This window comes from Lissotriton vulgaris, chromosome 3_1 (assembly GCF_964263255.1).
Source record: "Lissotriton vulgaris chromosome 3_1, aLisVul1.2, whole genome shotgun sequence".
Lineage (NCBI taxonomy): Eukaryota > Metazoa > Chordata > Amphibia > Caudata > Salamandridae > Lissotriton > Lissotriton vulgaris.
The window spans coordinates 2,045,009,606-2,045,036,155 of record NC_141689.1 but is presented as its reverse complement, the minus strand read 5'-3'; positions in this window follow the sequence as shown (position 1 = coordinate 2,045,036,155).

The following is a 26,550-nucleotide window of genomic DNA, read 5'->3' as shown; positions in this document are numbered from 1 at the left end:
GCCGAGGATGAGGACCTCCGTCTTGTACGAGTTCAGCTTCAGACGGCTGATCTTCATCCAGTCGGCGATGGCCTTCATTCCTTCGTGGAGGTTGGCTTTGGCGGTGATGGGGTGCTTGGTCAGTGAGAGGATCAGTTGAGTGTCGTCGGCATAGCAGATTATGTTTAGGTTGTGCTGTCAGGCGACGTGTGCGAGCGGGGCCATGTAAATGTTGACCAGTGTCAGGCTGAGGGAGGATCCTTGGGGTACGCCGCAGATGATCTCAGAGGCTTCGGAACGGAACGGGGGAGGCGGACACTCTGGGTCCTGCCGGAGAGGAAGGAGGTGGTCCATTACAGAGCCTTGTCTCGAATCCCTGCGGCGTGGAGGCGTGTGCGTAGTGTGCGGTGGCAGACGGCTTCGAAGGTGGCCAAGAGGTCTTGGAGGATGAGTGCTGCAGTCCTCCGTTGTCTAGCAGGGTCCTGATGTCATCAGTGGCGGTGATGAGGGCGGTCTCCGTGCTGTGGTTGCTGTGGAACCCTGACTGGGAAGGGTCCAGGATTCTGTTCTCTTTGAGGTTTCGGGTCAGCTGTCTGTTAACAATTTTCTCGATGACCTTGGCCGGGAAGGGGAGCAGAGAGATGGGTCAGAAGTTCCTGAGGTCTCTTGGGTCTGCCTTGTTTTTTTTTAATAGGGCGTTGATCTCTGCGTGTTTCCAGCTCTCTGGAAAGGTCGCGGTCTCAAGGAAGAGATTGATGACATTGCGTAGGTGGGGTGCGATGGAGCTGCTTGCTTTGTTGAAGACGTGGTACGGGAATGGGTCTGACGGAGAGCCGGAGTGGATTGTGCTCATGGTCTTGATGGTGTCATCAACGCTCAAGCTTGTCCAGGCTAGCAAGGGGATGTGGTCGATGGTGTGCTGAGAGTCTGTAGTGGCTGTCCGAGTGTTGAAGCTGTCGTGGATGTCTGTTATCTTGCGAATGGAAGAAGGTGGCGAGGGAGTCGCACAGGGCTTGCGACGGCGGGATGTCGTTAGAGCTGGGGCTGGAGAGTTACTTCATGATGTTGAAAAACTCCTTGCTGTTGTGTGCATTGTTGTCGAGGCGGTCTTTGAAGGAGGTCTTCTTGGCAGCCCTGATGAGGTGGTGGTGGTTGCGAACGGCGTCCTTGTGTGCTATGTGGCTGTCTGGAGTTTGTTCACTGTGACATTTCTTCTCTAGTTTCCGGCAGGCGTGCTTGAATCAAGGAGTTCTGGGGTGAACCAGCTAGCCCTCTTGGTGGTGTCTCTGTGGGGGGGTTTCTTCAGCGTGGCGAGGGTGTTGGTGCAGTCCTTGATCCAGCGTCTGAGGTTGTGGGCAGCGTCCTCGGTGTTGGAGGTTTCGGTGGGTGGGCTGAGAGCGAGGTTTGCATGTAGTTGGTCTTTGGTGATTTCTGTTGGATGCGGTGGTGTGTGGTGGGTTTCTGGAAGGTGAAGTGGATGCAGTGGTGGTTGGTCCAGAGGTGTTCGGTGGTGTGGCTGACGGAGACGTGCGGGCTTGAGGAGAAGGCGTGTGACCGGCAGAGTGGGTGAGCGTTGTGATGAGTTGTCTCAGTCCGAGATTGGTGAGGTTATCGATCAGGGTTGTGGAGTTGTTGTCGTTGTTGTTCTCAAGGTGAAAGTTCAGGTCTCCGAGGAGGATGTAGTCGGTGGAGGTCAGGGCGTGCGTACTGATGAAGTCGGCGATGGAGTCGCTGAACTGGGGGTGGGGTCCAGGGGGTCGGTAGACGAGGGTGGAGTTGGGGCCTGTGTGGATCTGGAAAGGCATGTATTCTGCGGTACTGAGCGCGTCGTTGCTGCTAGTCGAGACCCTGATGCTGTTCTTGTGGACGATGGCGATTCCTCCTTCGACTCCATTGGTGTGGTCTCTGCGGGTGATCTTGTAGGATGGCTATTAGGCCTGGGCGGTAAATTCTGTTCCGTTTGCGAAATTTGGGTGATTTAGCGTTCTGCGGAGAACGCAAAATTGCCCAAAATTCTGCGTTCCGTGACTTCACAAAATGTTTTGCTTGGTGCGGTCCAGGCGCGGAGGAGCGCAGACGGGCTTGCCTTAGGCGTGCCTTTCGCACGTTTGCGGCATGACCGTGCAGCAGCCGGCATGTATGGGGAGGTGGGAGTGAGGAGCAGCTGGGAGGTGGGAGGAGGGGACAGCGAATGGGCAGTCAGGGGGGCGAAGCCACAGGGGACGCAACGGCGGGGGCGGGGGGGGCGACGACGGAAACAGAAGGCAAAAGAGCACAACAATTAAGGGGGAAACAAGTGGCACAGAGGGCAGAATGGTCACAAAAAGGGCGAAAAGGTCACAAGAATACAGGGGGAACGAGTGGCACAGAAGGCAAAAATGTCGCAAGAAGGGCAAAAAGGTCACAGAAAACGGGGGAAATGAGTGGCACAGAAGGAAAAAGGTCACGAGAAATGGCAGAAAGGTCACAAAAAACAGGGGGAAATGGTTGGCACAGAAGGCAAAAAGGTCACAAAAATCGGGGGGAAACGAGTGGCACAGAAGGCAAAAGGTCCTAAGAAGGGCAGAAAGGTCACAAAAACGGGGGAAACGAGTGGCGCAGAAGGCTAAAGGTCACAAGAGAGGGAAAGAAGGTCACAAAAATTGGCGGAAACGAGTGGCACAGAAGGCAAAAAGGTCACAGAAATGCAGAGGCAGCTAAGCAACAGAAGGCAAAAACCGGCAGAGATACAGGGGGGCAGCGAGGGGAGCAGAAGGGAGACCAGGCAGAGAGAAAGGGGGTGGCAAGGGGAACATAGGGAGAGAAAGGGCACAGACCACGTACAGGAAGCGGGGGAGACAGACAACAGCAGTCAAAGACTCAACAATGAAAATGCAGTCACTACAACGGGAGCAATGAAAGAAAATACAGGCAATACAATGGAGGATGAGCAAACCTACGTCCTACCACTGGACATCAGGGATGGGGCGCAGGTAGTTGCGTGCAGGTGGTGGAGGGCCTCGAACTTCCTCAACAGTGGCAGCTGGGGTAGGGGGACACAGGCGGTGCTATGCGGAGAGGGAGCAACCTACCTGGAAGGGTCAAGGGTCGCTCTCCTCACCACGCAGCGGCTGGCCTTTATGGGGAGGTGGGAGTGAGGAGAAGCTGGGAGGCAGGAGGTGGGGGCAGCAAATGGGCAGTCAGGGGGGCAGGCCACAGGGGACGCAGGGGCAAGGGGTGACGAAGGAAACAGAAGGCAAAAGGACCCAACAATTGAGGGGGAAACGAGTGGCACAGAAGGCAGAAAGGTCGCAAAATGGGCCAAAGGTCACAAAATTACAATGGGAAACGAGTGGCACAGAAGGCAAAAAGGTCCCAATAAAAGGCAGAAATGTCACAAAAAATGGGGGGGAAACGAGTGGCACAGAAGGCAGAAAGGTAACAGGAAAGGGCTGAAAGGTCACAAAAAATGGGGGAAACAAGTGGCACAGAAGGCAAAAGGTCACAAGAAAGGGCAGAAAGGTCACAAAAAAATGGAGGAAACGAGTGGCACAGATGGCAAAAGGTCTCAAGAAAGGGCAGAAAGGTCACAAAAAATGGGGGGAAACGCTTGGCACAGAAGGCAGAAACGTCCTAACAAAGGGCAGAAAAGGTCACAAAAAAAGGAGGAGAAATGAGTGGCACAGAATGCAGAAAGGTCACAAGAAGGGCAAAAAGGTCATAGAAAACGGGGGGCACGAGAGGCACGGAAGGCAAAAGGTCACAAGAAAGGGCAGAAAGGTCACAAAAAACGGGAGAAATGAGTGGCACAGAAGACAAAAGGTCACAAGAGAGGGCAAAAAGCTTACAGAAAGTGGGGGCAACGAGTGCACAGAAGGCAAAAGGTCACAAGAGAGGGCAGAAAGGTCACAAAAATTGGGGGGAAACGAGTGGCACAGAAGGCAGAAAGGTCACAAGAAGGGCAAAAAGGTCACAGAAAACGGGGGACACGAGTGTCACAAAAGGCAAAAGGTCACAAGAGAGGGCTGAAAGGTCACAAAAATTGAGGGGAAACGAGTGACACAGAAGGCAAAAGGACACAAGAGAAGGCAAAAAGATCACAAAAATTGGGGAGAAATGAGTGGCACAGAAATGCAGGGGCAGCTAAGCAATAGAAGGCAAAAACGGACAGAGAGACAGAGGGGCCGCAAGGGGAGCCGAAGGAAAAACAGGGCAGAGAGACATGGGGACAGCGAGGTGAGCAGAAGGGAGACCAGCAAGAGAGAAAGGGGGCGGCGATGGGAAAAGAAGGAGAGAATGGGCACAGACTATGTACAGGCAGCAGGGGAGACAGACAACAGCAGTCACAGACACAACAATGAAAATGCAGTCACTACAACGGGAGCAATGAAAGAAAATACAGGCAATACAATGGAGGATGAGCAAACCTACGGCCTACCAATGGCCACCTGGGATGAGGCGCAGGTGGTAGCAGAGACACAGGCGGGGCTGTGCAGAGGGAGAGCAACCTACCTGGAAGGGTCAAGGGTCAATCTGATGGCATGTCAGCGTAGGACTAATGAATTTTGGTACCATCGTCATGGAGAACTGAAATGTATGCTATGGAACTCCAACATGGTTCCTTAACCTAAGCTGTGCTGAGTACGCTTGGGATGATTTGCTAGAATTTCTTCGAGAGGCAAATTCCAATATAAAAATATTGAATACAAGACACCTGGAGAATTGTGCTCTTTGGATCCTGTTAATATATGCAGGTATTTCAATCATAGATTTGAGGCCATGATGTCATTTATCTGCAATAAAAAAATCCTCCTCTTGGAGAAGTTGTGGATTTCTTTTGGAGAAAGGTGTATCAAGCAAGAGGTGCTCCTCATATACATAGCTGTTATGGATTAAGGAAGCTCGCAAATTTGGAACAGATACAGATGATACTGTTTTGAGTTTTATTGAAGAATATGCAACATGTGATGTACCCAAAAGCGTAGAAGAGAACAACTTAAGAGCACAAGTGTTACGATTCCAAAGCCACCGATGTGGAAAATACTGTTGACACAAGTACAAATCTAAGGACAAGTTCTACACCAAATGTCGTTTTGCATTTCCACGTCCTGTAATATCCAAAAGAAGAGTGAACAGATTTATGTCGTCTTTGCGACATACTATCACAAGAAATTCGCCAAAAAATAGCTACAACTTAAGAAAAAATGAAGAGTGAAAATACATAAATGACTACAACCCAGTCATTTTGTCCTTGTGGAATGCTAACATGGATATTGAATATGTTGCGGACAATTCCATTGCTGTTGCTCGATATGTAACGTCCTATATTACAAAGTCAGAAAAGACGGAATTGAAAGAAATATGGGAAGAGATTTCTCACGAGAAGACTCTCAGTGAGAAATTATACAGTTTCAGTTTGAAGATGTTATCCCATCGAGATATTGGAGCATATGAATGCTCAGATTGGTTATCATCTACAAGTTTATACTCCAAATCTAGATAAATCCTTTATGTGAGTCTAGGCCCTGCAGCAATGCAAAATTGAGTACTGAAATCTGTACAAGAAATTGAATATTTAGCAGCAAAAGATCCCGAAAGTACAGATATTTTGAAAACAAATATGTTGGATACATTTTACCCCAACAGAATTCATCATCTTGAGAACATGTCTCTCTATGAAGTGCTGCAAAACTACACTTTCAAACGGAATATTACAGAGAACATAAATGATGGAAAATATGGAGTCATTGGTTCCGAAGGATGTTTGGTGAAACAAACGAAAGGAAATATGATTAATCACAGGAAGCTGAGTTGCGACACTGCTGATAAAAGGGAATTTTACTATTTAGCCCTTTTACTACTATTCAAACCATGGCATTCAGAACTGGAATTACTTGGAGATTTCCAGAGCTATGAAGATTCCTTTAATGCTTGTAAAGATATCATACAATGCATTGCTTTTGCAAATTATGTGGAAATGTTGAACAATGAAATTGATCAAGAAGCTACAATTGCAGCTGAGATTGCTAGAGAAAGTTCTCAAGGCAGTCAAAGTTCTGCTGCACTGAGTCAAGATCCACGAGGTCAACCAATTGTAGAAAATGAAGCAGCAATCGCCATGAATGAGGTTGAAACAAGAATGCATCAAGCTCAAGAAGATGTAACTAACTTAGCAAACTTGGAAGAACAACTAAATGTTGAACAAAAACAAATATATGAGCAAGTGAGATAACAGATTGACCATGGATTACTTCATGAAAATAAAGAGTGCTCATGCAGGTCATTTCAACCTATCTGAATGTATGTGAGTGGACAAACTGGAACAGGAAAAAGTTTCTTAATTAAAGTAATCACCAGTTATCTACAGAAAACAACTGAGTCGCATTTGTCTTGTGTTGTCACTGCTCCAACTGGGTTGACAGCACACAAAATTAAAGGAATTACTTTACATCGTTTGCTTATGCTACCTGCAGAGCATGAAAACAAATTGGAATACCACAAGCTATCTGGAGAAGCTTGTTGTGAAGTTTTGAGAGTCTTGAATAAAATGAAACTTCTCATTATTGATGAGGTAAACACGGTATCAAACTTAATGCTTGCGTTTGTGCATTTAAGAATGCAGCAACTACTTAAAACAGAGTACGACATGGTATTTGGAGGAAAACATGTCATAGTTTCTGGAGATCTACTGCAATTGACTCTTGTAAAATGACAACCAGTATTTAAAACACTTGGACATGAAGACACCAGAAAGTCCCTGAGTAGTGTTTGAAACGTGAACATTTGGTCATATTTTGAATACAAAGAACTCATTACAAATAAGCGACAGGCAAATGACGTTGATTATGGAACTATTCTCCAAGATATAAGAATTGGACTACTAACGGAACATGGCAAACAAGCTTTTGCAGACTTGATTACTTTCCAAATTGTTTCCAAATGAAAATGTAGTTCCTGAGAAAATATACATGAAAATTGCAGAAAACAAATCTGTAATCTGCTTAATGCCAACACTGCGTGAGTGTTCTATATTCAACTAACAACTTTTGAAACTGGAAAATAAAGAAATGGAAGCCATCGATGAAATAGAGCATGAAGGAATTACTAATATTTTGACCGAAAAATTGAAGACAAAATTGGATTTTTTAGAAAAATCTATATCTAAAACTGCTGGTTTTGAAAAGAATCTATATGTATGTAGAAACTGTAAAGTAATTTTAAAGCGTTATTTGTATGTAGAAAAAGGTTTAGTTAATGGAGCAATGTGCAAAGTTGTGGATTTTGTTAATTATCAAAATTAAGATGGTATTGAATTCTTAAAGATTACATTTGATCAGATTGAAGAAGTGAAACACATTGGTTGTTCTGTTCGTGTTTTGCTTATTAAAGATTTATATGTCTGTAGAAAACAGTTTCCACTTTCTCTGGCATATGCAGTGACTAATCATAAATCTCAAGGTTTAAGTGTTGACAGTGCTTTGGTGAACATTGGAAATACTGTGTTTAAAGAGGGTATGGCATATTTTGCTTTTGTCAAGAGTCAGAATGGAAAGGGGCGACCATTCGGTCCCCCCGAACGTATGGTGGAGTACCACGATCCCCCCGGGAAGTCATCTTGGGCGGGAGGCGGGCCTCGGCTGGTATGCCCGAAGCGGCGTAGCCGGGGCGCGACTTTTCCCGCCCTGGAGTGGGCTGGCCTAGACACTGACGCGGCCGGCCACGCCCGGGAGGCAGGCCGGGGCGGGTTTACGCCCGCCCTGAAGACGGATAAAAGGAGCAACAAGCCAGGAAAGCATCCTCTTGTTCCTGTGCTCTGAAGCTGCACCTCCTCGCTGCACGTGAGCTCGAGACGGAACGAAGAGCCAATTTTGAGCGTTGTAATCTTTTTGTTTGTTTGCAGATACTCGGTTTGGAGAATGCCCAAGAAGGCGGGAAAGCGAATGACTACCGAACAGATGCTGCGTGTTCTTATGAAAGAGGTGACCGACCTAAAGAGGCGAATGGCGGATAAAGATGAGGAAGGGGGACCGAAACGCCCTTTGGCAGGAGCAGCTCTGGGAGGAAAAGGCAAGAGACCCAGAAGGGGAGCAGCGGGGGGAGACATCCCGGTTCCCTCTGCTCCACTCGAGAAACCAACTCCGTTGCCGGAAGAGGGGAATCCGATTCCCGTAGTGGTCACCCCCGTGTCCGGGGAGGATATGCCGCCCGAGCTGGCAGCACAAGTAGCAGCGTGGTTGGGTAAAGGTAGCAAGGGCGCCACGGCTGACGACGCGCAGGTATTGATGAAGCAACTGCGTGAAACAAGGGAAGCGGCTGCGGCAGTAGTGAAGCCACCTGGAACAGGTCCAGTCACAGATACAGCTTCCGGTTCAGGTAAGCGACCATTGCCGATTGCAAGGGATGAGTCTGCACCCTCTCGAAGGGAAAAGTTGGGTCAGCATGTCCCTCTGGCTATTAAAGAGAAGATATGGGCAGATGAGTATATAAACATCTTCTCGTTGCTTACCGATCATTATGAGATGGAGCATGTTAAGAGCCAGAAGGAGCTCATGCATCCGAGTGTTTGGCGCGCAAAGATGGCCGCCTTTAAGGTAAACGAAAACATTGGCACTTGGGGCAGAGCATGGGGGATTTTTACATCCATCATGGGTGAACGTAGGCCCGAATTGCTGTCCGAATTGCCTATTTATCAGACACGGATCATGGGGTACTCTGTTTCACACGAAGGCAATCAATGGTTTTGTTACGATAATATTTTCAGAAAAGCGAAGGAACATGATAAAACATTAACTTGGGATTGTTATGATTCTGTGTCTTGGTCCAAAATGGAAGATAATGGTATGTTGAAGTTGCCGTTGGTGGGGGGTAGCGTGGGTGAATCCTCCCGCCAATATGCTGGGACGCCCTTTCGATCAGGTACGAGTTACGACAACCACTCGAGGCCGAGCGGCAACACAGGTAAAAGGGGGATTTGTTGGAACTTTAACAGGGGTAAATGTACGAGGCCCCAAGGGTCTTGCAAATTTAGGCACGAATGTGGTGGTTGTGGGCAAGCATCCCATCCGGAGTCCATGTGCAGAGCCAAAATGGGTGATAACGGGGGCAGAGGAGGCGCCAAACAGGTCTGAGATAGTCCGAGGGGCGCCTTTACCTACTCCGATTGATACCATGGCAATGATTCCTTGGCTCAGCGAATACCCGGATCACGCTTCCGCTGGGGTGTTGCGGAACGGGTTTTCATATGGTTTCCGCATTCCTGTGGGGGAGTTTCAGGGTATAGCGAAATGTAAAAACCAAATTTCGGTATTGCAACATACGTCCGTGGTACAAGAAAAGATCGGGAAAGAGGTTACTTGAGGTCGAGTTGCCGGTCCATTTAATGTGCCACCAGTTACTAACTTTGTTTGTTCACCTTTAGGGGTGGTCCCCAAGAAGGACCCGGGTGAGTTTAGGTTGATACATAATCTATCAGCCCCACGTGGTCGTTCCGTAAATGATGCGATAGACCCGGAAGTATGTTCGGTGCGGTACGCATCCTTCGATGAGGCCGTAGCCATATTGAATCGCCTGGGGCCGGGCGCGCTGATGGCAAAATCTGATATCGAGTCAGCGTTCCGGTTGCTCCCGGTACATCCAGATGACCAGCGTCTTCTTGGTTTCATGTTTCAGGGTCACTATTACATGGATCGGTGTATGCCGATGGGGTGCTCTATATCTTGTGCCTATTTTGAAAAGTTCAGTTGTTTTCTGCAATGGGTCTTCACAAAGAAGACGGGGTTTCGACATGTTATGCATTATCTCGATGACTTTTTGTTTATGGGGGCAGCCGGGGATCCGGCATGTGGACAGGCCTTGACTGAATTTCGTGTCTTGATGAAACAGTTTGGCGTGCCATTGGCACCAGGTAAGACGGTGGGTCCCTCGACTTGCCTCGAGTTTCTGGGGATCGAGCTCGACTCTGAGGAAGGTTGTTTTCGTTTACCAGCTGATAAAGTGTTAAAATTCAGGGCATGCCTGCAAACGTGTATAAGTGAGTCTAAGGTTAAGCTACATCAATTACAACAATTGGTGGGACAGTTGAATTTTGCCCTAAGAGTAATACCGATGGCCCGCCCCTTCTCCCGTTCGATCGCTCAAGCCATGGTCGGCCTGAAGGAGGGTCATCATCGCACGAGGCTCTCGGCTGAGGTTCGCCAGGACATGCGCATTTGGTTGGCATTTCTGGCGGAGTTCAATGGTCGAATTGTCTGGAATAAACCAGCGGTGTCCTCCGAAGAGCTGGGGCTGTGGACAGATTCGGCTGGGAGCATTGGTTTTGGTGCCATATTCGGCACACAATGGTCGGCCCAAAAATGGCCGTTAGGGTGGCATGAGTGTGGGCTGACCAGTAACATTGCCTTTCTTGAACTTTTTCCCATTTTGGTGGCCCTGAAAACTTGGCCTGAGGGATTCAGAGATCACTCTGTGGTGTTTTGGTCCGATAACATGACCGTGGTTGAGTGTATCAATAGCCAGGCAGCACGATGCAAATGGATGCTGAGATTGCTCAAAGAAATTGTGTTATTGTGTTTACAATTAAACGTGTTATTTAGGGCGAGACATGTGCCGGGGGTGATGAATCAGGCGGCTGATGCACTTTCTCGTTTTCGTATGCAGGCCTTCTGGGGTTTTCTGCCCACAGTGGACCCGGTGGCGGCACCCTTTCCCGAAGCTCTCTGGTCTCTCGGTGCCCCGAACTACAGAACCTCGTGGGAGAGAGTTTAGCACCCCGGACAAGGAAGGCATATGAAGGGGCGTTCCGAGCCTATTGGGCCTTTTTGGGGACTGCTACGGGAGAGCTTTGGGGACAGGAAGAGCTAGTAGTAACATATCTGCTGTCTTTACATCAGGCAGGCAAATCAGTGGCTACGGCCCAGAGGCATCGAGCCGCCATTTCCTTCATGGCAAGGGCTCATGGGATCCAGGACCCGACTGCGTCTTTTATTGTGCAGAAAGCGCTACGTGGGTGGCAACGCCTTGAGGGTCGCAGAGTAGATGAAAGGCGCCCGATAGGTAGGGAGAGGTTGGCCTTGTTATTATCCATACTCCCTGCAACGTGTTCATCCCGATATGAGACAGTGTTATTCCGAGCCGCTTTTACGCTGGCATTCCATGGGGCTATGCGGGTAAGCGAACTAGTGGCAAGGAACAAGCAGGATGTGATGGGGGGACTGTGCCGAGAGCACGTTCAGGTCAGAGGGGGGACAATGACTGTCTCGTTTATCAGGTCCAAGTCCGATCAGGGTGCGATGGGTGACTGCATAATTATACAAGGGATTCCCGGGTCCTCCATGTGCCCGGTGAGTTGTGTGGAGGAGTATTTAGCACAAAGGGTGGCATCATGGGGGGGGACTTTGTTGAGACACGCTGACGCCACCCCACTGACGAGGTTTCAGTTTCAGCGGGTGCTTGCGATGTCGATTGCCGCTGCGGGCTTGAACCCGGGCGAGTTTGGGACCCATTCCTTTCGGATAGGGGCTGCTACAGAGGCTACAGCCAGGGGTCTCAATGTCGAACAAGTTAAACGTGTGGGGCGCTGGTCCTCCAACTGTTATAAAAGGTATGTGCGGTTGCACATGTTGTGAAGCTGTAATGATGTACTCACGCTTCTTGTGTTTGTTTGGTTTCAGTTGCGCAAGCCTACGAGGCGGGGCGGACTATGCAGTCGACCCAACACCGGGCCAGCGGTCAAACATCACCGGCTGTGAAAGAGGAGGTGTGGGTCGTGGGCCACTCATACGTGAGGCGTGCTGCGGACGTATTCAAAGCAGGTGATATGATTCACGTGGCTGGGGAATACGGGTACAGGGTGTCCTTCTACAGAAGGGGCGGACTCTGTATTGACCAGTTTCGATCATTTTTTGAGGGTTTGCTAGGGCGGACGAGGTCACCGCCGTCTATTGTCATAGTACATCTTGGGGGCAATGATTTGGTCACCACTGGTAGACGACTTCTTCTTGAGGCGATGCTTTCCACTGTAAGTTGGCTAGCAAGGAGAGTTCCAGGGTGCACAATTGCATGGTCTCATATGATCCCACGAAAAGTTTGGCGGGGGGCTATTTCTGTTTCTGCTCTGAATCATTCAGTGAGGAAAATCAATAACAAAGTGAGTAGGTTGTTCCGTTCCAATACATTGCATTCGATTTCGCATGGTTGTATTACTAGTGACAGTATGTATTTGGGGGATGGTGTTCACTTGTCCCGGGTGGGGAACGAGTTACTCATAGGAGACTTGATGGCTTGGCTGAAGACTTTAAGACATGACCTTTAGGTAGGAGTTTTGTGGGGGGTCCGGATAGCCGGTCAACTATCCGGCCTGTGGCGGTAAGGTCATGATCGGTGAGCACTAATTGGAAGATCCCTATGAGTGGGCGTCACCCATTACGGATGGGAGCGCTCGAGGGAGGTGGCCATTGGCCCCTCAACGGGGAGGCGGTCCCTTCTAAGGATGGGCCGCCGCAAGGAAAGGAAAGGCGGTCAAGGCCCCTTCCTGGGTAGGAGGGGCTACAGCCCTCTCCTGGGGAATTTCCCGGGGCCAGGACATCTGCGACGGCAGATGTGGTAAGTTGTGTGGGGTTTGGGGAGGGGTCTACGCTACCTTCTAGATACCTCACACGAGTCCTCGGACGACCTTTAAGTGGCGTCGAGTTTAGTGGGGCCCCCGTCAAGTCAAGGGAAATTGGTAGTTGCACTTGAGGTACACCTCTGTGCGGTCGCCCCTCACAAGTGAGGGGGATATTTCTGGTTTAGGGATCTTGACACCGGTTACGACCTTGCCGTTGGCCCTTAAACATTAGGATGTACAATTTCAAATTGCAAGTTAATATTTTGTAGGATGTTAGTTCGGCTACGAGAACCTTTGTATTAGAGAGTATGTTAAGGTTAGCCAAACATCGCAATGTGGTAATGAAATTGTACATAATATGAAACTGTTATTTTAATGTTTTAATTTTGTTTCATATTTTAATAAATACGGCCGGGAGGGTCACTCCCTCCCGTCTTCCAAAAGTTCAGAACTGATTCCGGTTTCCCATCCTTGGGGATTGTGTTGAGAGGGGGTGGCGGGTATCTCAGCCATACATTATCTGGTTTGTTTTTCATTGATTTGGATTATACTAAGATTACTGCAGATGCCAACTGTGTCAAAGAGTACAATAGGTTAAGAAGAACATATGCTCCTAATTTGGGTCAATATCCTGTATTTGAAAAGCGTGTGGTTGGTCAAAAAAGAAGGTATGAGAATCTCTGTACTGAAGAGAAGGGAAAAAAAGATAATGTTGTGATTGCAAGCAAATAGAAAAAGGACACTGTTGAAGAGATCCTTGGTTATCAGTTTGAAAATAGTTCTGGTGTCAACTGCTATGCTAATGTAGTGGTCAATGTTGTTTTTTTTCTTGAAGGTTTGCAACAGCAAATTATGGAGAAGCGTGAAAAAAAATGTTGTTCCTTGTTGCATTCTGTTCATGAAAAATTTAGAACAGATAAAAGTAAAATACAAAGCGTTTCTGATGTTCGTAATCTTTTGGATGTATGTTCTGGTTCTGCACAATTTACACAAAATATCCAACAAGATGCTCAGGAATTTCGAATGTATATGCTTACTGTATTGGAAAATGAAGGTGTAGACATAGACAATATTTTTGGCCTTTGTTATAAATGGGAACATCAATGTGAAAATTGTATGTATACATGTAGCACTAATGTAGATACTGAAAGATTTCTATATTTGACTTTACCGGACTGTAAATCAGTGTCTTTCAGTAAATGAGTTAATGCTGCAAATCGAAACATGGAGTGTAGCCAATGCAAATCAGAAATGTTATCAACATTATTTATACAAAGATATTGAAAATATATCATTTTAATAATGCAATGTTGTACAGCTGACTGAAGAAAATTGGACACTTTAATAAAACATTTTGCAGCTATACAACTTTCAATATCAGGAAGGACTTTTGTAGCAGTAGCAATAATTTTCCACTATGGTCCTTCAACAATATCTGGACATTATTCTGCCTATCTAAAAAGTGAGAAAGGCTGGAGTCTTTGTAATGATGCTGAATTGGTTTTCAAACAACGCTTGCCTTTCGAATGACCAAATTCATACCTAATATTTTTAAAGCTAAAGTTTTAGAAAGATAATTCAGCCTCTGAGGAATTTATTATTATAATTTAATAGGATTACTATCGGGCAATTTACGTAAAAATGACTGCAAAAATACAATTTGGCCTCAAGGAAAGGTATTTCTTTGAATTATGGACTGTTTGTTGCACATCATCTTGGTGTATAATTTTAACTGGCATCATTTATAGTGTTTATAAATTTAAGTTATAACATTTTCTTAGCAGTAATCATTTTACATATGTGTGATTTGTATTATCTGGTGTTTTAATATAGATAGATTGCTGTTTTTTTAAACAATTTAATTGATTGTTTTTTTTTTGCCCGCTTTTATATGAAGGGTATGATTGAAATCACTATTTCTAGTGAAATTCAATATATTCTGAGAAAAGGAAAAAAAGCAAAGAAACTTCTTTGTAAAATGGTAAAATTCTGCTGTGCTATTAAAAATGTATTGTTACATGTTATAACTATTTTTTCTTTTCTTTTACAGATCTTAATTTTAAGATATGGAATTTACCACAATTTAGATTATAAAAAACAACTGAAAAAATTGTGTAGCGTTTTTTAGGTGTATTACTGTTGAGGTAAGTTTTAGTAATTTTTTAAATGCACAATGAACTGTGTTGCCACACAGTTGAAGAAAAGGAAGATGGATGGACAAGATTTGTGCAAGAAAATTCCAATGCAGACAGGTATAAAATAGGGGACTGATATGGTTGTTTTGCAGGTCTTGGTAATTTCAGAATTAAAAGAAATGAAACTCTTTAACTTAAACCACATCACTCAGTGTTTTTGCACATGTCATATTAGGTTGCATTCCTTCCCTTCAGTAATATATAAACATGTCCTATCAGTTCCCTAAAACGTAAGTACTTGTAAATGTATCTTGTTCTCTGTTATCAGTCCAGAAATTTACTCCTACAATAGCAATTGGCCTGGCCAGTAATTCTCTTTCTTATTTACAAGGTGAGGAAAAGGCATTTTGTATACCTTTTCTTTTCCATGTAAATATACTCTCATCATACACAGCACTTTGCATTGAAAAGGTGTTGTATAGGTTTTGCTGTGCGTGTTTGCACAGAACACTCATAGAACAAGACACATCTCCAGATTTATCATAAATCATAAATCTGGACATGTTTGTGAATGCTGCACAATCCTACTATTGGTGTAGCAAAGCACAACGAGGAAAAATGTTTTCACTTCTCATTTTTTCACTTTCAATATATGCTACAATGCACAGCATATATTGAAGGAGAAAAATGCCTTTACTGATCCTGCACATAAACAATCTCCGCATGACACGGACATCCTTGCACCATGGTGCAAGGGTGCCTGTGTCACCACATGGCTGCAGTTTAGGCAGCTGTACAGAGTGAAGCACAGACCTGCAACATATTTATATACATATGTTGCATCCCTGTGTTTCAGAAGTACCACAGCATGCTATAGTTAAACAGTTTACAGTGTCATGCTGCAGCACTTCCTTATAATTCTGCACTTATGCATTCCCCACACATCACAAATGTATTTTTACAATCAATTATGTACTACACATACATTCATCTAAACTTTCACACACTAGCATACTAGTTTAGCTCTTTCTTTAGCCAGAGTAGTTAGTTTTGAGAACAACTTTTTTTTCTTCTTTTAGTTTTTTTTTTTTTTTAACGATTTTGTATTTTTTTAAAAACAAGGGAAAAAAGGTGAACTGGGAAAAGAGAACTAAAAACTGGGAGTAGAGGAAAAAAGAAAACTAACAATGGTGGTGGTCAATGGCTCGACACACCTGCTCCCCATATGCAATGAGCCGTCCGCATCTAATGCATGTCATGTGGACTTTCCCTAATTGGGGCGTATGTCAGGAATGATGAAGAGCTTGCCGGTGTTGCTCCACTGGTATTAGGGAGTGCTGATGGATCAGGAGGAGTCTCCCTTAATCTTCTTAACTCCTCCCTGGCAAAGTTCACTAGATGCTTTGTTTGCAAGTGCTTCCGCATACTTGTAGTACCGCATGGATATTTTTTGGTGGAGTCTCCCCTCGAAACACTGTCTTGCAATTGCGGTAAGTGACTTTAGTCGCATTCACCTTCTTAAATCCTGTAGGTATTGTGAAAAATTTCCAGATAATACTTGTATATATTTCTTTTAGGGGAAGTTCTGGAACAAATTCCTGTTCGAATGAATTGTCTGAATCAGAGAAAGGTGGTGGATTTGCAGCCATGGTTTAATCAGGTGAATGTCCTCTCCAATAACGAAGAAGCAGCAGATCTTCTCAGGAGGTCTTTCCCAATGAAATGTTCTAAGAAGAGTAGTTGAAATGGGTGGGGTCCTTCAATACTTTCAATAGGAAGTGTTTTGCACCAATCAAATCTCTTTTCTTGAGGTCACATGGGGTGCGCGTAGGATGTGCGCACTCAGCACACACCCTGCTCGCACCATGCTCACACCCAGCGCGACTTCGCGAAATTGCATTAAAAAGCGATGTACTTTTTAAGAAAGTTAAAGAATATTATTTTTTTAATAACCTCAGATAATCTCTTGTCTTAATATTTATATTAAATATATATATATATGTTTTTCAACACTAAAAACTGCGTCCGATTTGCTTATGACGTCACGCGCTACCGCACGTCCGTCATGTCGCATACTACGTACATCTAGTGTATGCGCCAGAAGTCGAGCACAAGTTGCATAGCAACCACGTTGATAAAGTCATATCCGTCGCACACCCTACGCGGATCCTAGACAGCAACACTAAAATGGTGGACACGTTTCGCGCAGTAAACGAGCAGGGTGCCCTCTGGGTGCGCGACTGCAAGAAAAAGAAAAAAATAATAATATGAAAAACAATATAAAATAATACAAAAATATATTTTATGTAAAAAAATGTTTTAAATAAAATATGTGTATTGTAATTTTAAAAAACATATCTAAAAATAATAAGATAAAAAAATTTAGTTCAAAAATAATAAAAAAACAACAATAAATATATTTCAAAATTATCATTTAAAAAACCTTTGAATTTCACTGAAAAAACCATAGGTTTCAGACACGTTATAGTTAGGAATTATCATTTAAAAAACCTTTGAAATTCACTGAAAAAATCATAGGTTTAAGAAGTGTTATAGTTAGGAATTAGCATTTACAAAACATTAGAAATTCACTGGAAAAAACAAAGGTTTTAGGGTTGTTATACTTAGCTAGACATTTCACTCGTATAACACCATTGAAATTCCCCGGTTATAGTTAGTTGTACTAACTATAACTTGCGCGCCTGCAATCCACTGCTGATGGTGTCACATATTACATCATTCATGACATGGTCAGTGACATCACTGATGACACTTTCCAAATACCTATATGACTGGCATGGGTACATTCCATATGTATTAACTTGCTGGAAAACAGACATTCAAGTTCTTTCTTATTTTTGCCATTGCGTATTGTTTTTAAAGAAATGCTTATAAGCTATTGCCCTTTGAATGCTCGCGGTTTTTATTTTGCAATTCCCAGTATATTTATGCATTGGTGCAGAAGTTATACTTGTGCTCGGGGCCCCCAATTCATTCAGAGGCCACATCGGTACTTTAGAAACATTCCTGCAGGGCAGTTACTCACTGTTGTTCTTGTGAGACTGCCCTGTCCTTCACAGTGCTGCGCTTGGCGTGCTTGGAGTTTATATATTTCAAAGTTTTATGGATAGAGATTATTTATAGAAATCTACCTGCTGCTATTGAGAGGGAAAGAATGATTCTTTTGTAAGATTGATTTATTTATTTTATTGTTTTTAGTGATATTTGCACATGGTTTTCATAATTGGAGTATGGTTGTTTTAAAGGTTTGTAAAAAGTGTTTTTTCTATGTCTTTTGATGACTCGCATGTATTTAAACTGAGAAAAAGAAAGATGGAATGTTTGCATTTTGATAAAGGCTTTTATTAAAACGCATCAGTGTGCCCCATTTGGAAAATGCAAATAAATACATCTCACTACCTGGAGTGCCTGCTCCTTCCTTGGTCTTCTGACCAAAGCTTTGATCATATATATATCTATACTACTATTATAAAGAGAGAACACAAACCTTTGAGCCAGGTAAACTCGAAAAGTACACCACCAATCAAAACACCCAAGACATCTTTGAAAACCTCAGGGCAAGCAGAAGGACATAGGCTATTAAAAATACAAAATATACGTTGTTTAAAAAATTTCGAAATAAAAATAAAGTAGTCCCTTGCAAGTAGCGCCGGCCACGACGTCTGCGTGATGACGTCATTTGCGTTTGCGCTCCCTGGCAACACTTCCGGAAATGGCGCCGAATATCGCGACCTGCTGGGAGGACTGCCCTGCTTGCTGCTGGGCGAAATGGCGGCCTGTGCGGGTGGGGCGCATGGAGAGTGGCGGCCTGTGCGGGTGGGGCGCCTGGAGAGTGGCGGCCTGTGCGGGCGGGGCGCCTGGAGAGTGGCGACCTGTGCGGGTGGGGCACCTGGAGAGTGGCGGCCTGTGCGGGCGGGGCGCCTGGAGCGGGACCGGCGACTCAGGTAAGGATCAGGCTCTCCGGGACACAGGCGGGAGGGGGCCGGGACGGGAGGGGGCCGGACTGGGCCGGGGCAGGAGGGGGCGGGAGGGGGCCGGTGGCAGAATTGCACACAAGCCTCAAATGCTGCCCCAGGCAACGCTGGGGCGGGCTGCTAGTATATATATATATACATATTGTTACAACAAGTTTTCTTCATCAAAGAAGACGCCGCACACCACTTCAATGCTGATTATTTGTGTTTATTCTCCTGTAGGTTTCTCCCACTTACGCGTTTCGGACTATACAAGTCCCTGGTCACGGTTTACGAACATTAGTCCTTTGTTTGTTATGCATATTTTTACTGAAACTCTCACATGGCAAGTTACGGTGCATTGTGGAAACAGTAGGCAATTTCAGTTACGTGCTTTTTCTCAGCTTTATTGCTGTGTTGCTGGTCTGCAAGTTTACGCTTTGCAATGGATTTAGGGTTAACATTGGTATTATATTACCAAGGAGATGTGAGGCCTATTTTTGACATATAGTATGTAAAAAACGATTCGATTTTGTTACAATTCACAAAAGCTATTGGAATTGATAATATGCTCTCACAATAATGACCGATAGTCAGTGGGTTTGTAATGGCTAAGTGCCGTATTTATCCTTTCCCAGTTATGCATGCGTTTTCCTTGCAAACCTTTGAGAAGAAAAAAAGGAAAAAAAAAGTTTTAACTGTTCTACTTAAATTACATGTCTTTCTAATGAGTCATTTGAAAAAATTCTAAGAATACTCTATCTTTTCCTTTTCAGACTTTTTAAACAAATTTCTAAATTGTCCAGCTTAGTGTGGTTTTCGCTTTCATGTTCCTTGTGCCATATAGTCCATATTTACAGGTGCACATACGTCTCATCATCCCCATTCAAACCCATAGGGGTTCTGGTTTTAAATCTAATTATTAATTTTGATTCGAGACGTCGTAGTTTTGTGATTCGATCACCACCTCGTTCATTCTCATTAATCACAGCTATGCCTGCATAGGTAATGTCCTTCCATGTTTTTCCAGGATTTGTTTTCAAATGTTTGGCAATCATTGTTTATGATTGATCGAATGTGTTCGAGTATTCTCTTTTTGAGAGCACAAGTTGTTGAGCCAATGTACTTTTTCCCACAGAAACATTGAAGTTGGTATACAACGAATTGTGACTCACACGTGATTTTCTCTTTGATTTCGAATTTACGTCCTTTAGGGTCTTTTAGACTTTTGAGGTTTTGACCAATTTTACATGCCTTGCATGTTTGACATTTTGCAAATCCATGCTGTCTTTTTTCCAACCACGTCAATGGCTTTATTATTCGGAGGTGGCTGTTGACCACAGTGTCTTGTATTGATGGTGGTTTGCGAAATGTTCTCAGTGGTCTTTCTCCTATTAGAGATCCAATTTCTGTATCTTTTTTCAGCACTAAAGTTCCAAAAAAGGATGCCAAGGTCATTGTCAATCTATCTGATCACCAACTAACTCAATCAGAGATAGCGGTTCTAAGCAAAGGACTAACATTTTGTCCTGATAAACATCAAGACAAAGTTGAAACGAGAATCGACGTTTATAAATATATACGCAAATTGAAATTGAAGAAATTCTTCGCTAAAAAGAAAAAAGAGACAACTGAGCAAAGTCTACCACAACCAGAAACATTCACAGTAGCGGATGTTGCAAGCTTAGAAACTTCATATCAACTTATACATCAGATAGACGAGACAGATCTGAGTAACACTCAAGTAATAACGGACATGGGAATCCCCATTGCATCACATTCCAAAACCAACTTTAAAAGAAAATCTAAATTCTGCCCATTAATACATCCTGGGAACCGTATAGATGTATATCACGACCTAGTAGTAGCAGTTATAGTTAGGATTTTTTTCAATGTTAAATCTCAAAATTCTATTTGGAATAATTTTGGCGCCGGTTGACGAATCTGCCTGAAAATGTCCTCAAAATGGCCTCTTCGAGCTCCGGTCCTTCCCTGAAAATTTGGGGGGGATGCGTCAAGCGGGGGCCGAGATAAAAGGGGGGTCCCATGTTAATTTCCATAGGGCGGTCAACCTCACTTTTAGCCCGAACGGCTGAATGGATTTACACCAAATTTGGCAAAATTGTAGGGACTTGTAGCCCGATGTGCCTTTGCTATGTCTCAAGATATGTGCTACAGTGGATTTTGAGTAATTTAGGTTCAAAAAAATATATATATCTATAAGCACGCTCCGGTACGCGCTCCGGGGGAGCCCTCCGGGAGCGACACGTGACTTGCGCGCAGAAAGCTGATTGGTTTTTGGGTGTCTGTAAACATTCGAAACAGTCCGGAGCGGCCTCCATCTTGTGTCTCGGTAGGATCGAGACACAAGAGGTGGCCAAAACAAAGGGGGAATTGACCATAAGGGGGTAGGGTAGACCCCCCTGACCCCCTAGGTTTGATGTGGAGGCTATAAAAGGGTCCCGCTGGGCAAAAAAAAGGAGCGCACTGGGGAGAAAAGAGAATGGCATAGTTTAAAAATGTAAGTCATTTTATATAAATGGGAGGTAGTTCTGAAAAGAACTATTTTTTTTTCTTTTTATTGTTTTATATTTTTTGTTTTTGTTTTTTGGAACATTTTTTTTTTTTGGGATTTTCAGAACAATTTTATATTTTTTGGTAGTTTTTCTGGGGTGAAACAAAAGACAGGGAATTGCAAACAGCTCAACTGGAGCAAAAAAAATAGAAAAAATGTAAGGTTGCTTGCTGCAGTGATGGTTGTCTGCAGCTCGATTAAGTAAAGTGATGCTCTGCTCACCATAAGATATAGTTTTGTTGCAATTGTCATGAGTGATGTCACTGACCATGTCATGAGTGATGTAATATGTGGCGTCATCAGCAGTGCATTACACGCGCAAGTTATAGTGAGTCCAACTAACTATAACGTGGAATTTCAATGGTTTTATGTCAGTAAAATTTCCAGGTAACTATAACTGGTGTGAAACCTATGGTTTTTTCAGTGAATTTAATAGGTTTTTTAAATGCTAATTCCTAACTATAACTGGTGTGAAAATATGTTTTTTTCAGTGAATATATATATATATATATATATATATATATATATATATATATATATATAAATTCAGTGAAAATCCCGTCCCGTTAGCGCACCAAAAAAAAATAATGAAGGAGTGAGCATGAGGAAAGGGGACAGAGAGAGTGGTGTTAAGAGAAAGAGAGCTAGAGGGAGGAACACAGAGGGGCTGTCTAATAGATAGTAAGACAGAGAAAAGGTGTAAGAGGAAGTAACTAAGAAAAGGAAAATGAATGAGGGAGCGAAAGAAGAGAAGAAAGAGGAAGAAGACTAAAGCAGAGGTACTGGGAGAATGTGAGTGGTTGATAAAAGTAAAGGGAAGGAGAGTAAAGGATGGGGAATGAGGGGTAGTGACGGAACCAGAGAAAAGGAACAGCGGTCAGGGAGGGTAAGAAAAGAGCAGTGGGTGTAAGTAAAGAGGGGTAAAAGAGGGTGAATAAAAGTGAATAAGGGTAAGACAAGGGGAGTGACAGGGAGAAAAGACAGAGAAAGTAAAGGAAGGAGTGACAGAAAGGGACTGAGTGAAGCAGAAAAGAAAGGTAAGTGAGGGAGTGTGGGTGCGTTATAGGGAGTGAGCATGACGAAAGAGTAGTGACAGAGTGAAAGGACAGAGATAGTGAGGGTAACAGAGACAGAGTGAGGGAACGTGAGTGAGGAACTGTGAGGACAGAGGGACTAGGAGAAGAAGTGAGAGGAGTGGAGTAAGTGAATAAGGGAAAGGGAATGAGTGAGGGAGTGAACGAAGCGAACACAGGGTAAGGGAAGTAAAGCAGGGGGACTGAAATAAGTTGAATGTGGTAGGAAAGTAAGGAAAAGAGAAGTAAACATGGAGGATAAGAATAAGTGAGGGAAGCAGAGTAAGGAAACAGGGGTGAGGTAGGGTGAGAGAAAAGTAGTGTGGTTAAAGCAAAGGGTGATGACAAACTATATTTTTTTAGTCTCACTTGCCATATAATTATTGTAAATTTAATTACTTGTTTTTACTACACTTTGTATCTGTGAAAGAGAGAAGAAAAAATAAGTTATAATTAGTAAAATATATATTTTAAAATAGAAGAGACAGGTCAAGAGGTAAAAAATCATAAAAGTGTACTAAGAAATAAAGCAAGAGTGAAGGATACAGAAAGGGAAATAAAGTAATGTAGAAGGACAAAAAGAGTGAAAAAGAAATAGAAGGAGAGCAAATTACTAAGAGTAAGGCAGATACATTCAGTGACAGAGAGGAAGAGAAGAAGAGAGAAATGAACTGGAGGTAAGTAAGATACTAAAAGAATGTGAGCTAGCAAAACTAAATCAGGAAAGAGGAGTAAGTAAAAGGGGAATGAGTGAGAGGGAAAGGAGTCTGATTGAGGATCCATTTACAAGAAAGAGGAATGGAACATGACTGAGAGTGAGTGAAGGGGAGTCACAGAATGAAGGGATGAAGGGAGTGAGGATAATATAGAAGGATTGAGGTAAAAGGAGTGAGGAAGTAAGTAGACAGAGGGACTAAGGGAAGGACTGAGTGAAGTGGAGTACAATGAGTGAGGAAAGGAAAATGAGTAAGGGAGCAAAAGAAGGAAAGAGAGGGGAAGAGGACTAAAGCAGTGATACTGAGAGAATGTGATTCGGTGATTAAAGTAAAGAGAAGGACACTGAAATACAGGAAATGCGGGGTAGTAATGGAACCGGAGTAAAAGAACTGGGGTGAAGAATGATGAGAGAGGAGCAGTGAAGTTGTTGAGGGACTGAGGACATAGAGGTAGTGAACGAAAAAAGAGGACAAAAGAAAGAAGCAAAGAAAGATAAGTGAGGGAGAATGGGTGAGTTATAGTGACAGAGTGTGACAAAAGAGGTGAGTGAGTGAACAGGAATTAGTAAAAGAGCAAAGGAGGAAAAGACAGAAAAGAGAAGTAAAGCAGAGAGACTGAAAGCTGAAAAGTGGTGCAAGGGAGAGAGGGGAATGCAGACAGTAGAAATGGGATTGAGGGGTTGTGAAAGAAGTGGAGTAAAGGAACAGGGATGAAACATAGTGAGAGAAAGGCAGTGTGAGTGAGTAAAGAGAGCTGAAAAAGGGTGGAAAATTGAAAGTGAGTGTGAGACAATTGGAATACAATATAAATTACACAATACAAACTATAGAATAACTTGTACAACATGTTAAATAGTTTATTTTTGCTGTTCTCAGAATATATTGAATTTCACTAAAAACAGTGAGTTCAAACTATTCATCATATGACAGCGGGAAAAAAAAACAATCTAAAAGATTGTGTTTAAAAAAACCCATATAAACTTACAAATCATATATGTACACTAATCTTTGATTCACTTACTTTTCCTTGAGGCCAAATAGTAGATCGTGAAGGTCCTTTTCATTGGCAAATACTCTGCTGTTCTCTAAAACTTCCATTTCATCGACTTTCTATAAAAAAAGCTCTAAGAACATCTGAAATATATCTCAATGTTTTCATTTCCTCCTTGTGTTAAGTCATGACTCTTTGCTCATTACTTCACCTTTCCTTACGGCCAAATAGTGTCAGATATATCAGTATGTTTTCAAATTACTCAAATCAAACTCTGAAATTACCATTTACCCGATGTTCTGAAAGAAAAGCTCATACAACATTTTCACAATGTTTAAATATTCATATTCCCATCTCTGGATCACTCATGTTCAACATTTCCTATAATACTGATATCACTTACTATGAAATCCACATACAGTACCTATATGAGAACTTGATTTTTTATATTATGCTGATCAGTTTTACTCACAATATAATTTTAAACAGTAGACTAACTTTTATTAACTGCTCCCGTCTTCATAGGCCAATTACCTTTACTTAAATTTTGGTTCTAAAAACACTAGGTAAGAATTTTTTAAGTCAAAAGGCAAACTTTGTTTGAAAGTCAAATGAGTATCATTACAGTAAGTCCAACCTTTTCGACATTTTAAATAAGCTGTATAATGCCCTGATGTTGTTGAAGGACCGTCATGATAAATAATAGCTACAGTTGCAAAGGTTCTTCTTGAAATTGATAACTGAGAAGCCACAATTTTTTTTATAGAAGTTGTCAATTTAGATCCATCAGGTCTACATCGTTGGAACATTAAAATGACATACTGACCATAAGTTTGTATGAATAATGTGGACAGCATTGGACACTTACATTGGGTACACTCCATATTATGATCAGCTGCTTTAACTAGATTATTAAAAGACACTGATTTGCAGTCTGGTAAAGTCAAATATATCAATCTTTCAGTGTGTATTCTAGTAGTACTTGATAAAGTACAATTATCGATGTCATGCTGCCATTGATAAGAAAGGCTAAAAAGATTTTCTACATCTACACCTTCATCTTCCAAAACACCAAACATATACATTAAAAATTCCTGACAATCCTGCTGAATGTTCTGTGAAAACTTTTTTTGACCAGAACATATGGCTAAAAGATTTCGAATTTCTGAAACACTTTCTATTTTTTCTCTATCACTGCTACATTTCTCAAACACAGAATTCAATAAACCGCAGAATCTTTGATCCCGATTTTCAACAATCTGTTCTTGTAAAGTTTGAAGAAAAAAAACAACATTAACCACTACATTAGCATAGCAGTTGACACCGGAACTGTTTTCAAACTGAAATCCAACAACATCTTCAACAGAATCCTTTTTCTTTTTGCTTACAATTACAGTTTCATCTACTTTTTGTCTTTTTGCTACTACCTCACTGCAATTATTCTCATTTCTTCTTTTTCGGCCTCCCACACGTTTTTCAAACAGAGGATATTGAGACAAATGTGGAGCATACTCTCTTCTTAACCTATTGTATTCTTTAACACAATCTAGATCTGCACAAATCTTTGTCTCATCACACTTAATGAAGTACAATCCTGATAAAGTTCTGACTCGTCATAATGCCACATATGCCCTACCCTCTTTAAACACAGAACTTCCAATGTTCACCAAAGCACTATCTACACTTGAGATTTATGAATTGTCACTGCATATGCCAAACAAACAGGAAACTGTTTTCCCCGAACATATAAGTCTTTTACAAGCAAAAATCTAGCAGAACAACAACTGATTTGTTGTACTTGCTCAATGCTATCAATTTAATTTTTAAAAATTCAATTCCATCTCTATTTCTATAATTCACAAAATCAATAACATGACCCATTGCTCCTTTTACCAGACCTCTTTCAACATTTAAATTCCTTCTCAAAATGATACTACAATTTAAACACACATTCAGAGTCTTTTCAAAACCAGCAGTTTTAGATATACTCTTCTCTAATGAATCCAATTTTGATTTCAAATTTTCTGACAAAATAATTGTTGCTCCCATATGCTCTATTTTATCTATTGCTTCCAGTTTCACAATTTCTTCATTTTCTAACTTTAACATTTTGTTGTTGAAGATGGAACATTCTTGCAGAGTTGGCATCAAACATATCCCAGATTTGTTCTCAGTAATTTTCCTAAAAATATTCTCTGGAAGAATGTTTTCTTTTGGATACAAATTTGAAATTAATCGTGCATGTAAAGCTTCTTTCCCATGCTCACTTACTTTCCCGATTCTTACATCTTGTAGAATATTTTTATAATCTTCATCCTTTGCCTGTCGCATATTTTGAAGCAGTTCTGCATATTTGAAATTTAACCATATATTAACGTTTCCAATGCTTCCTAGGGACTTCCTGGTATCTTCATGCATGAGCATTTTAAACACTGGTTGTCCTTTCACTGGAGTCAACTGCAGTAGATCTCCAAAAACAATAACGGGTTTCCCTCCACTAACACATCATACTCTGTTCTAAGAA